The sequence below is a fragment of the Podarcis bocagei genome, assembly GCF_964188305.1.
Source record: "Podarcis bocagei genome assembly, chromosome: 6".
Lineage (NCBI taxonomy): Eukaryota > Metazoa > Chordata > Lepidosauria > Squamata > Lacertidae > Podarcis > Podarcis bocagei.
Window position 1 is genome coordinate 7244226 of NC_138130.1, and position 8659 is coordinate 7252884.

Here is an 8659-nt window from a genome sequence, read left to right on the forward strand (position 1 = left end):
CTCCAGAGCAGCAGAAAACAAGCTTGCTCCTTCTTCCATGGGACAGCCCTTGAGATATTTGTTTCATATCTCCTCTCAGACTCCTTTTTTTCCAGGCTAAACATACCCAGCTCCTTCAACTCTTCCTCATAAGGCTTGGTTGCCCTCCTCTGCACACATTGCAGCTTGTCAACATCCTTCTTAATTTTTGTCACCCAGAACTGGACACAGTATTCCAGGTGTGGTCTGAACAAGGCAGAATAGAGTGGTATTATTACTTCCCTTGATCTAGACACAATATACTTTTGTTGATGCAGACAGTTGGCTGAGATTAAACTATACAGAAGCCTTAGGAAAGGGGAAGCTATGCAGAGCAGACTACAGATTGGAAAACTGATGTAAGGACATCCCAGGAAGCAAGGTGCAGAGGTGGCAGAAGGCCTTGAGGCAGGAAGGCTGGAGCGAAACTTCACACTGCAGCCAATGTCCCAAGAGAAGCGCCCTGTGCCATTTTCGAAGGATCCTTCCTGAAATACTGGCTGCGTGCTATTGCAAATGATACACCAAGATGATCAAACACCTTTTGATTTAAAGTACAGCTTGTACAAAAACATAGCAAACAACTGTTGGAAATGTGGGGAATGTATCATATGTGGTGAACATGTAGAAAGATTAGAGAATTTTGGTGCCTTGTTTATGATGAGTTGAAAAAAAAAAACTTTGGGTTATCCTTTCTAAAAAAGCCCAAGGCTTTTCTGCTAAGCATTCTCAACAACGATATTCCGAAAAATTTGAGAGAAATTTTTCTATATGCCACGGCTGCAGCTCGAACATTGATAGCAGAAAACCGCCTGCTGGTAAGGTCTCTCAAGTCCCGGGAGTGAAAAATTACTCTGCTATGGTTTGGGATTACCTATGGCAGCCTTCCTCTTCTCAGCGCTAAATTTGCAACTCTCCAATTCTGTGATTCTATGATTCTTAGCCACAGGACAGAGACAGAGGGGGTCCAGTGGCAGGACATCTTGAGTCTTTGCAAGCATGCATATTGAATGTTTTCAAAGCCCTCCATCCTTTGCAAACAATTGGTTGGAACACCAATGGAGTTCGGTCCTTTCATCATGGCAAGCAGTGTGATACTTACATAGCCTGCATCCATCCCACTTCTCATACAGTAGAGCATTGAGAACTGATGGCCCTGAGCAAAAAATCAGCTCCCTGAAGGTTACCATCTGGCTCCGAATTGCCAAGCCAGAGTCAAATGGTGTGTATAAATTTCCTTGTGGCTTTGAGTGGATACAAGAAACAGTGGTGAAAATAACCATTCTGCAACTTTCTTAATAACATAAAAAATATATCCATTCTCCTCTTTTCTTGGCAGCAAAAAATTTCAGAAACTTAAAGAGGAAAGGAGCTTTAAAATTTGCCTTGAGGAATGGTTTGGGGAGTGTTTTATCTTTAGGCACATTAATACAAAAGGTACGTAATAAGCAAGTTCTCAATTTTTTGCAATACCTGAAAATTCAAGTTTACTATTCAAAATAATATGTTTGTTTTTGTACTGAATAATTGCACCTTTTGAGGTTTTAATGATAACTCTGTTGGAAAACAGTGCCTACTATCCAAAGTAATCATAGAATCATAGAGTTGGAAGAGACCACAAGGGCCATCGAGTCCAACCCCCTGCCAAGCAGGAAACACCATCAGAGCACTCCTGACATATGGTTGTCAAGCCTCTGCTTAAAGACCTCCAAAGAAGGAGACTCCACCACACTCCTTGGCAGCAAATTCCACTGTCAAACAGCTCTTACTGTCAGGAAGTTCTTCCTAATGTTTAGGTGGAATCTTCTTTCTTGTAGTTTGGATCCATTGCTCCGTGTCCGCTTCTCTGGAGCAGCAGAAAACAACCTTTCTCCCTCCTCTATGTGACATCCTTTTATATATTTGAACATGGCTATCATACCACCCCTTAACCTCCTCTTCTCCAGGCTAAACATGCCCAGCTCCCTTAGCCGTTCCTCATAAGGCATCGTTTCCAGGCCTTTGACCATTTTGGTTGCCCTCCTCTGGACACGTTCCAGTTTGTCAGTGTGCTTCTTGAATTGTGGTGGCCAGAACTGGACACAGTACTCCAGGTGAGGTCTGACCAGAGCAGAATACAGTGGCACTATTACTTCCCTTGATCTGAGTGGTTTGATTAATAGTGATAAAATACTTTAAATTAAAATTGAGTGGAGAGTTGCTTACTGAGATGACCAATTCTTACAATGGACATCATATATATGTATATTCAATGGGTAAGCTTTTAATAAAAAAACTATAACATATACATTATGCTGTAAGAATATACAGATTGCATAGTAATTCAATTGCTACATGTTTGAATGGTGCATTGAGACTTCCTTCCACATCTGATGGGGCTGTGACATCACCTAGCAATATGGAAAATATATTTTATTATATGTTAAAGACATTATAGTTAAAGAGATCCCATTGATACCTATAAATATTTTATGTGAAGCCTTATGTTAGATCTGAACACAGACAGTTATTGGCTAATTCATTAATTATAGGTAGGATTTTATTACTAAATATTAGGAACAAGACCATTTGCCAAGTCCTGAGATCTGGAAATGAAAGAATTGGAAGATGGCGTTGATTTGTAATAGCACAATCCTAACCATGTCTTCTCAGAAGTAAATCCTACTGAGTGGGGCTTCCTCCTAGGTAGGTAAGGCTAGGATTGTAGCCGTAGTTGACCTGTTTTAAATATCTCCGGGGTGGAAATATTAATTTAAACCAGGGTTTGTTAACACAATAGAACCCATTTATACAATACTTGAACAAGACTGTACCATGGTGACCTACTCATCTAGTGATACTGGCTATGGTCTGAGATAGATGCTGAATATTTTTCTCATTTTCTTTCTCAGTTTGGGCTGTAGTGCTTTTTGTTCATTTAGTTTCTCTTCTTTGTACAGTAATGACTACAGTGATGATGTACGTGCATTTGTGTGTGTGAATATATCAGAGTGGATGTGCTCATGGGACTTGGGCTTAGTTGTCATGTGAGGTGGTAGGTGCATTTTAGAAATCCCCCCCCCGCTCTTTCCTCAAAGTGCTTCTCCTGTGGGAATTTCAACTCCCAAAGTGATATTTTCCACAGCCCTGTTTTCATGATTTAGCCTCTTTTCTGTAAACAATTTACTGTAATAAAGTGTGAACATCAGGGCTGTGTAGGAAGGTGTTAGTTTTTTTGGGTCTAAAATGAGTGGCGTCTCTTCTAATGAGGGGCAGCTGAGTGGTACCATATGCTCCTAAGTTTTGAAATTAGTCGATCCACCCGTTTAAACGACTTGTCATTTTTCTATTTTGTTCATGCTTTCAGTTCCCTGAACTATAAGCTTGATTATTATGGAATGATCTTCGTTCTTTTACCGAGGTCCTTTATTCAAAGCTATTAATGTGATATTCAGCAGGTGCTGACAGACATAAAGACCTCCTTGAAAAGAGCGAAGATCAGAAGCTTGGCTCTCCAGGGGCTTGGCTCATTAGCAATTATCCATGGACTTATACATTATGAGGGAACTCTGGGAACATACAGATCCCTAGCTCAACAAGAAACCTCATTCATCTATCTGTTTGCTAAAAGCCCATTATAAATACCTTTTTCTGCAGCAAAGAGAACTTTAGTAATGGAAAATATAAGTAGCGGATACCTGACTAGTATCCACCAGTAGCACAAATGACAATCTTTCTGTCCTCAGAAAGCCTTCTTTCTAGATGTGGTGGGGAGACATGGTAGTTTATTCATAAGACTGTATAAATTGAGAAGGGGGATTAATTTTTAACCGGGGGGGGGGACATACAGGTAAGGGGACATTAATTAATGCTCCAGGTCTCCTACCCCCTGGGGTAGGAGAGCACTTTCAGTCCAGCAGCAGGCATAGTCAGAGCAAGACATGGTTGGGCTATGAATGCAACTCTTACCTGTGTACAATGGGCTTCATTCCAGCTACTAGATTCCTACAGACAGACATACAGTCGTATCTCCATTCTGGCATGAAAGAGACACCATCACTTTTCAAGGACACATTCTGGCAAAAGGAAGGTACAGAGCAAGGCCAGCTAGGGAGAAGCCATGGTGTGGGGAGGACCAGGGAGAGAAAGCTGGAGGGCTCCATTTGGCTCCCACACCTGAGGTTCCTTGTCCCTGCTCAAGACAAACTCAGGATTAGGGCAGGTGAAAAGGGGAGAGGTCCATGGCACAAATGGGTATGAAGTTTAGCTTAACTACACTTGGTGTCTGATGCGAGAATGGAGTGAACATGTGCAGAACAGCTGTCCCAATCACATCTAGTTTGGTCCTTAAACAATACAATCTGTAACCCACACTGAGATCTTAGGATGAAGAGCAGGCAGCAAACAAACTGGTTTCTTTTGCTGCCATTTGTAAAGCTAGTAATATTTAGTAATTATTTCTAAGTACGATGTCTCATTGCAGTAGCATTTTCTGCCCCTACTAAAATTTCAAGTAAAAAGCCCTTGTTGCACTTCTGCTTCTGTGTAGGAGCTATACTCAAGGCTGGTTCCTTTCTGGTTTGGAAGTCCTTTCCTTTGTTGCTTTAGCTAATTTCACTCTGATATGCAGCTATATTTAACACATGGAATTTCTGACCTATCAGCAGAAATGCTCTAGCTATGAAACAAATGAATCTTAATGTGAGCAGCTAAAGAAGCTTTGATTGTTTTTCCTGCTACTAGGCCAAGTCACTTAAGGAGAGGTTTACAATACGGGTTTACAATTCTCATTAAAATACAAGTTTCTGAAAGATTAAAAGGTATCCTTTACTTTGATCTGCGAAAGGGAAAAGGAAAAGGCTTTATCAGCTTCAAGGGATTTCGGGTTTGCTATGGAGAATTTAACATAACCATAATTTTGTTTCAGTTGAATAGCGTGTTTTAATGTACACGAAATCAGACACAGGAAGTGTTGGGAGCAGAAATTTGGAAAGAAGAAAGCAAAGAAGAAAGGATCAACACTTTAACAGAGACGCAAAGGAGTTTTAACCTTCTATAATAATATTCCACAGTGTCTGTGTGCCTGTTTTCTTGGTGCTGGTGAGGGAGATCCTTCAGAGAACCTCCCAGTTTCCACCTGAGAGACAGATTCCCAAATCCTCCTTTCCCATTAGAAACTGCAGACCGGGACTAAGCCATACCATTGCTTTACAGCCGTGCCATGTGAACATCACAGAAGAAGGTAAGAGCCAAGAGGACCAAAAGAGGAATCAGGGATCCGGAGGAAGGAAGCTGGAGGAAGGAAGCTGGAGCTAGCAGTCAGCCATTCATCTTCAGACCTTATTTGCAACCCTATTTCCAATCGCATGCACACCATTTGATATGCATTTTGCAAGTATGTTTTATACCCTCTGTAAAGGACATTGTGGTGCATTTTATATTTAGCTGTCTTTTGGTATTGGAAAGAAGGCAGAAGAAAATCCACATTTCACTGGTGATGGAAATATGACCACCTAGCATTCTGGATTCAAAGATCTGCACTGGGGCCTGCAGATCTGATGTTTTATGATGCACTAAGAACCCCGGAGGGCAGACCTGGCTTGCCCATCTCCTCCACCCATGTTCTGATGATTCACACCATGTTGACCCACTCATCCACATTCAAATAACTGGTCAGCATAGTTTACTCTACATGAGCTGGCGGATGGATTTCTGAAGCAGGGAGCCTTCTGTTCTCCAGGAAGCTCCCTGCACTTTTTACAATTTTGCAAATTCAAATAGCTAAAGTATCTTTAATAAAATAGCAACAGTATTCCAGTTTCTATAATGTATAGAAAAGATTCACAAAAAAGTGAAGAAAATAAACATTGGCTTTCAAGAGCAAAAGGACTGTGGTCATGGCTAGCTTTTTCTGTTTTTTAAACCTATTAGGTCAGGTTTATACTGAATTAAAGTTTGCCACTCTGCTCCCAAACAGTGAGGTGCTAGCTTTTGTGACACATGTGCTAAACTGCAATCATGCACTATTATTAGTTCCCTGCTGAGAGCTAAAGATGAAGTTTGCTAGCATTGCTTTATGTATTATGCAGTTGTGCATGGAAGGAAGACCAAAAAGCCATACCTGTTTGAACAGAAAGCCTGAAGCCAGAGGCTTTCTGTGACTAAGATTACAATCTGAAACAATTCAGGGCTGCTGACAAGGCAGTATGAGGGTACACACTTGCTGGGCCTCATGCCAACAGGGGACCCAGACTCTTAGCTTTCATTTAAAAAAAGGAGAAGTTTATTGGGAATTTTAAAAGAAAGTTATAAAACAACTCCTGGAGATAACTTTAAAGCTTCAGTTTTTGGCAGGCAGCACCATTGCTTAATCACAGTTGCCAAGGAATTAAAGAAAGGAATGTTGACCAGCAGAAAGAAATAGGGGAAGGTGGATGAAGGAACTTACCGGGGGTATGTTTGTTTAAGCACTTTCCTCTGTGCTGATGTTATTTCATTCATTCTGCTGCCTTTACAGAACAAAACACAATTGCCGGGGTGCACGCCACCCCAGTCTCCAAGCAGTGCAAGATTCCAGGTGCGCCAGGCACTTACCCAGGGTCTGTGTTTGTTCTGCTCCCACAGGGTCCAGTTATTTAGTGACAGCAAATCTGTGTATTAGTATTAGGTAGAAGGAATAATAATGCTGCTCCTCTAAGAAAAGGTAGTACCTTTCTAGACCACAAGGCAGGCTGGGAAATGAAGGCACAGTAATATTCTAGTATATATTGGCTCTGCCCAGAGCAGGGAGAAACTTCCTCTCTCTTTTGCAACCTAGTTCTGTTTTAGTTCTTGCAAGCCCAGGAAGCGGGGTAAAGTCACTCGTTCTTACAGAACTTCACAAAGAGCTCCTAACCACATTCATTCAGAGCCATATGAGGAAGTACCTCTACATGTGCCTTGTGAACGTCAATAAAATACACGTTTGAGAGCTTTGTGGAGTTTTGTTTATACTCTCCAGATTGAGGACGGAATAGTGTTTCCTTTTGGAAATGAAGCAGAGCGGAGACTGTGGTGTCTTTATGATATATGGTTTATTTACACATATATATATAACCTGAGCCTGTGATGGAGGGGTTCACAGCATTAACACCCCAAAAGGGTCTTTTTTCTCCCTTAGCCATAGCCTGGAATTCAAGCAGAGAATAAGCATTGCACTCTGATCCTCTGCTAGCTGCTTTTTTTCCAGCTTCTAGCTCGCATAACAGCAAATTCTGCCCTCAAACTCAGGTATTGTCCTTCTTACTGAGGGCCCAACCATTTTCGGTCTGACACAGAGCTCCCTTTCATTTGTTCTCTTAATGGCCCATCACCCAGACAGTTACCTCATCAGGAAACTAGCCTGGTTTGTTTGATTTTTAACACTTGCTAGAATTAGAGGGGTCTGGCACCCACAAACTCATAACATTATGTTTTACTCAGAAGTAACATCCTTGAAATAAATGAGGTTTCCTTCCTACTGAGCCAAAACGGTGACTTTGCGGTCCCCTCAGCAATTTTCTATGCCCTTCACAACCACTACTGTTCACTGGTCATCACTGAACTGTTCTTTATTAGTATACAGTAAACATAAAATAGAAATATAAAATACAGAATGAATCAACAAATACAACGATAAAATAATTAAACACCTCATAGCTGCAGCAAGTTAAAATTCCTGGAAACCACACTTTAACACATGGGAAACTTTAGTGATGAATGTTGGCGAACCGTTTTGTGTGTGTATATGTATTTTGCTGAGAGTTGTGAAACAGCACATATCTGCTGCTTGCTGCTGTGTATTTGTATCTTTATTTTCCTCCAAGGTCCTGAAGGCAATTTCCCTTCCCACTTTTATTTTCACAACAGCTCCGTGAAGTAGGCTAAGCTGAGAGTTAGTAGCTGACATGCCAAATTTGTGAAACTGAGCATGCTTAAGAGTGTTTTTCGCTTATAAAGTAGTAGCATGTTGTTGTTTTTACAATGTATGCATGAAGGAAGGCACTGAGAATTAATATGCTGCTGAGATAGGGCAGGGGTAGAATTGAATAGGTGTTTGGACCCTGAAGAGAGCATCTTCCACAGAGGTGTGCATTAACAGAAGCTACATTAGCTATCTGCAATTTGTGTGTGTGTGCAACTTTAAAAGGCTGAAGGTGACCTACCATATCAGCAACGAAGAGATTGATTTGACTCCCTTCTGAGAAGGTGTTGAAAAATAGCAAATGCTGTAGTTTGGACTGCTCTGCAGAGTTCTTGGCTATTATATGAGTCAGAGCAGGTATAAGTATGTCGTCCTCTACTCCCTCCCCCACCCCACCAAAGTTAAAAGGGAAAATGTGATTTTAGCAGGCAGCATTTATTAATATCACAGAAGCTTCGTAATAAGTACTTGAATAGATGCCAAGCCTGCCATTTTTTGTAAGTAGCAGCAGACAAAATGTTCTTTTGAAGCCATGTTCATATAATATATGCCTAGTCCAAAAAGGAATTTAAAGCAAATTTGAAAGGTCCCACTGAGGCAAAATATGGGTAGGAATTTCAATAGGACTGTTAAAAGGACTTCAGTAATATTTGTTAGGTCGTGGTCTCTCTTCTCTTCTCTTCTCTTCTCTTCTCTTCTCTTCTCTTCTCTTCTCTTCTC

The 8659-nt window shown here is 41.1% G+C and overlaps 2 long non-coding RNA genes across 2 annotated transcripts in view; one reads left to right on the forward strand and one right to left on the reverse strand.

Moving 5' to 3' along the window:
- The first annotated feature begins 825 nt into the window (after positions 1–825).
- Positions 826–5891, forward strand: LOC308589494. Its single transcript, XR_014009321.1, has 4 exons — positions 826–1240; positions 1358–1455; positions 2575–2703; positions 4925–5891. It is a non-coding gene; the product is annotated as an uncharacterized lncRNA (long non-coding RNA).
- Positions 5892–7051: 1160 nt separating this feature from the next.
- LOC308589444 overlaps positions 7052–8659 on the reverse strand; it is a 142137-nt gene continuing 140529 nt past the window's right edge. Inside the window, exon 12 of the long non-coding RNA XR_014009250.1 lies at positions 7052–8651. This is a non-coding gene — a long non-coding RNA (uncharacterized lncRNA). The remainder of the gene's footprint in view (positions 8652–8659) is intronic.